Here is a 5,669-nt window from a genome sequence, read left to right on the forward strand (position 1 = left end):
TATTCCATACTGAAGCAGTAAAATCGCTTTAAACAGTAAAGCAGTGAGAAATCAAGTGAAAATCCCTTTTTTTCCAACAAGTAAAGCAAGTAGTTTACAAGTGAGTAATAAAAATGATAGAAATGTAAACAGCCCCTCGGGCAAAACATGTACAACAAACCGCCCCTCGGGTATAATATCAATAGAACCAGCCCCTCGGGCTTAATATCAGAACAGTGCCAGCCCTTCGGGCTCAATATCAGAATAGTAACAGCCCCTCGTGCTCAATATCAGATCAGTAACAGCCCCTCGAGCTCACTCTCAGAATAGTATCAGCCCCTCGGGCTACCTCACAATCACTCAAATCAGCCCCTCGGGCATAGTATCAATCACTCAGAACAATGGGTACCTGCGCTCACTGTGGGTGTGCAGACTCCGGAGGGGCCCCTTACGGCCCAAGCGCTATATCAAGCCACCTCGTGGCATCATCACTCAGCATATCCTCATATCACTCAAGCCACCGCGTGGCATATAAAGTATCTCAGGCCCTCGGCCTCATATCACTCGGCCTCACATCACTCAAGCCACCGCGTGGCATATAAAGTATCTCAGGCCCTCGACCTCATATCACTCGACATATCCTCACATATGGCCCTCGGCCTCACTCAGTCCGGAAGTCATCATAAGCCCCTTGGACATTTGTAAAATAGTAGTTCTCAGCCCAAAATACCATTAAGAAATATCATTTGAGGTTTCAAATCTGCATAAAAGCGGCTGAGTTTGTAAAACAATAATTATCAACATGACTGAGTTTAAATATAAGTCAAAATAGTGAGGAAATAGTGATAAAAATTCCCAAAGGATTCAAATAATTGGCACGAAGCCCAAGTATGACAATCAGCCCAAATCATGATGATAACAAATAAGTTTCAATCAAATATGCGGTAAAATCATCAATCGGGATGGACCAAGTCACAATCCCCGGTAGTAAAAGACCCCGCGCTCATCATCCAGCGCGTGTCTCACCTCAATATAGCACTACGATGTGCAAATCCGGGGTTTCCAACCCTCAGGACATCATTTACAATCATTACTCACCTTGAACCGACTAATCCTCTAGCTCGCGATGCCTTTGTCTCTCAAATTGACCTCTGAATGCCTCGAATCTAGCCACAATAATTTGATTCAATTAATAAAAATTATAAGAATTAATTCCATATGAAATTCTACATTTTCCATTAAAAATCCGAAATTGCACTCAAATTTCACCCGTGGGGTCCACATATCGGAACCTAACAAAAATTACAAAATATGAAATCTCATCCAACCACGAGTCCAACCATACCAATTTTACTAAAATTCGACATCAACTCGACCCTCAAATCTTAAAATTAAACCAAGAGGGTTTTCAAGATTTCCCAACTAAAATCACCAATTAAATGCCAAAACTAGTAATAGATTCGGGTAATCTAACAAAAATTAAGTTAAGAACACTTACCCCATTGTTTTCTCTGAAAATCTCCCGAAAATCGCCTCTCCCCGAGCTCCAATTTGGTAAAAATGGAAAATGGGACGAAGTCCCATTTTCAGAACTCAACATTATGTCCAGAATTTCTGTGGTTACTGTTCACGCATTTTACTGTTCATATGTACTGTACACAGGTACTGTACATGTATACTGTTCACGCAGGTACGGTTACTGTTCACACGTGCGAAAAATGCAGAAATTGCCCAGAAAATTGCAGCAGCTTTTCTTATCCCTAAAAAGGCTCTAACTCCATCATACGAACTCGGAATTTGCTGATTCTTGTTCCTATGAGTCACAAATAATAATACAAACTTAGCCCTTCAGTCGAAACTCAATTCGAAGCTCATTTGCTCAGTTCAATACCCATTTCTCTCGTTAAACAATTAACTCATGTTTCGTGTCAAAAACCCAATCGCGACTTGATGAAATTAGACCAAACTTTCCATATCAGTCCTATAATTCATTTTCAAAATTTCGGAAGTCTCGAAATCAAATTTCGATCTCTAGAACTAAAAATGGACCTTTGGATCATTACATGTTTATGCTCAAAACAACAAAATCTTCCAAAAACTCTTCCAAAACATATCCGAGCCTCATGGGACCCCGACCAAACATGTCAAAACAACCCATAACATAATTCAAACTTCTTCCAACCTTCGGAACGCTCAAAACAACATCAAAACATCAAATCACCCTCGGATTCAATCCTAACAATTCAAAAACTTCCGAAATTCGAATTCGATCAAAAAGTCGACCAAATGACGTCCAAATGACCTGAAATTTTTCACACACATCACAAATGACATAACGAAGCTACAAAGACACTCGGAATTCCATTTCGACCCTCGGATCAAAATCTCACCTATCAACCGGAATTCGCCAAAATATTAACTTTGCCAATTCAAGTCAAATCCTTCCACGGACTTCCAAAATACATTCTGATCGCGCTTCTAAGTCATAAATCACCCAACAAAGCTATCCAAATCATAAAATTTCTGATTCGAGCTCATATACAAATAAGTCAACTCTTAGTCAAACCTTTCAAATTCAAAGCTTTCAACTGAGACTGTTCCTTCAAATTCATTCTGATTTTTCCTAAAAACCAACGATCTACATCAGTCATAATACGTTACACGGGGCAAGTCATTCCCGGAAACTGGCAATCAAAGTGCAAAAGTTCAAAACAATCGGTCGGGTCGTTACATCCTCCCCCACTTAAACACACGTTTGTCCTGGAACGTACCCAGAGCTATTCTAAAAGCCCACCAATCGCTGAATAACCTTACCATGCATATAGTCGGGGGTGATCCCACGTCACCCTATCTCATATAGGTCCGATAACACCGTTTAAATAAAACACAATTCAATCTAGCCCATAAACCATAGAACCACATTTTCACTTCTGAAACCATCAATACGATCAAAACCTCACACTTATACTTTGAATAGACCCGAACTAGCAGCAATAACTTCTATTCACAACAGCTGCCCATAACAACCAAATACCGATAGAAAACCTCTTATCAGCTAAAGTCTCATTCCAACACTTTCATATACTGCCAACGATAAATAAAACACGCAATAAACCATAACCATTTCTCAGATCAACCATTCATGAAGCCATTTCTCCTCTGGCAATTACCATAGCAATTTTTTTTGAACCGAACCTCGATGTTTACCCATCAAACATGCTGAAATCGAATCCGTTTATTTTCATTAATGATCCCAACGATCTCCTCTGACCCAACACACTACCCTGGTGACATGTCACACCAATAGAGGCCTAAGCCACATCTAGCATAATACGCGCACCAATAAGCAACGGTCCGAACATACTCAAATCATGAAAATGACTCAAATGAAAGAGTTGTACCTCAAGCTCACCAGTACCACCACAACGCAGGGCTGAGAACCCGTCTCACATCATAGAATAGGACACACAAATCTAACCCGCAAGGTCATATCTCCACATAGCTTCGCTACAATGCGCGATCCTATCCAAACACTGCTCCACATGGGACACCTCAAGTCACTATGCTCGAAATCGACAACCATGCACAATTTGACGTTTGGAACCAAAGTAAACCATTACATGTGAACACGTGATTTGTGCCCTATATGAATTACTCCTATAAATTCAAAAAAAAATAACTTTTTTTCATTATTTGCAAATTTTGTGGATTTTGTGGCATTTTCTAATAATTGTTTGCATTTGTCCTTGCATGTTTATTTTATTTAATTCATGAAAATAAAAAAACACATTGTATTTGCCTTAGAATTAATTTTCATATTGATTAATAAATTAGTTGTTTTATAAAAATGGAAAAATCACAAAAATAGTTTATTTTGCACTTTTTAATTTTTAATTTCGAACTTTGGGTAGTTTTCTTTAAATTTGGTTTTTAATTGGTCGTTTTAGTTATTATTTAGAATTAGTTAGTATTTTTATAGATTAATTTAGTTTTAGAATTTAATTTAGGTTTAATTTTAATTTTGGAAAGAAAAAAAAGAAAAAGAATTTTAAAGAAAAATGAAAGAATTTGTGAAAAGAAATGAAAGGAAAAGGATTGAAATGAGAATAAAATCTGGGCCAGTTTGTTTAAAGCACCCAGGCCCAATATTTCCCTCCCAAACCCGGTCCAAGTGATCTGTCACCCAGACCTGTGAAACGGCATCGTTTAGAGTTCATTTAGGTCAGATTAATCTAGGCCCTCCATCCCCAGCTCATCCAACGGTTAGGAAGTGGGGTCGTTTTAGTATTTAAATGTCTGAACCATCCCCACCCCGCCTAACCTAGCTCCCTCATCCGCTTAACCTTCAGAGACTCTCTTTAGAACCCTAGCCCGCCGCCCCAATTTCCACCGCCTCAGCTCGGCGGCGCCGGCTCCAATCCTCACCAAAATCACACCACAGAACCACCCTGACCCCATCTTTCCTAACCCTAGACTAGTTCCCCTCAAACACGTCCCGAGCTCATCGAATCTTAAGTTGAAGATGAGACCTAAAAAATATCGAGATCCAGAATCGGTAGATTTGGTGCCGATTAAGACCAAAACGGGCCTTGTTCAGGTGTTTTCATTTGAAAACACGTGATTGAGCCCCTTTTCGGTCAAAATCGAGAGTTTGAAGAAGAACTCCGCGGCTTGGCCAGTCCGTTTAGGTATCTTTATATTTTGGTTGTTTCTTTCTTTGTATTTTTCTGTCTTCTAAAGTCATCTTTCTTCATCGCGTTTCTGTGTTTGTGTTTTCATAGTATGCTTGTTGTTATTCATGCATGATTTGTCTGATAATCAGCTTAATTATCTTGTTGTCTGTTTAGAATTAGCTAAATCATTCTCGTTTTCTATTTTGGTTTTGGGCTTTGGTTTAAAGTTCCCGTCTCTTCTTTCTCCGAATTAATTTTAGGTCAGCTTTATTTAGAATGTTGAATCTTTGATTGATCTCAAGCGATGCTTAAAGACTAGCCCAAGAAGGATTTGAATTGGGTCTAGTTCAGACCCATTCACTTGGGTCATTTGTACCCGGGTTCTGCTATGCTAGGAGGGTAAATAATCAGGGCTCGAGGGGTAGTTTAGGAAATTGGGGAAGGAAATATTTGTTTAACTGAATGGGAAGCTTCTAGGAAGCTGGGGAAGGGAACTTATTTGAACTTTTGAATTTTCAACTAGGGGTATCTAGGCTATAATGAAAATTCCAAAAGGTCTTAATTGCAAAACTGAGACTTGAAAGCTGCCCTAAAGGTCTTGCCTATAAAGGCACCCTTTTCTTGCCTAAGAAGGCAGACCTAATTGATAAGAGAATTCCAGAAAAACAAACAACTGAGACATTTTTCTATTGCTTTGGACCTTAAAGTTTGCATTCCCTGAATCAATTTTTGCTTTGCTTTGAGTGTAAAATGAATTGAGCTTGAGTTTTCTTTTATCTGGTTTGGACTTCTGCTGGGGTTAGAGTGTGTTTTTGAGTGCTGAATCTTCGATCTGAGTCTGATGCTGCTGTTTTTTTTTAATTCCCTCTCAGCTCTGTTTTCTTTTGCTGATCATTCAGGTACACTATCAAAACTTGCCATGGAACTGAGTACTGACTAGTATGTATGGAGATTTGGAAATTCAAGTTGAACTTTGAATAAGACATCTTAAATTCCTGATGTAGTTACTGTTAGTTA

The sequence above is a fragment of the Nicotiana tabacum genome, chromosome 21 (assembly GCF_000715075.1).
Source record: "Nicotiana tabacum cultivar K326 chromosome 21, ASM71507v2, whole genome shotgun sequence".
NCBI classification, from domain to species: domain Eukaryota; kingdom Viridiplantae; phylum Streptophyta; class Magnoliopsida; order Solanales; family Solanaceae; genus Nicotiana; species Nicotiana tabacum.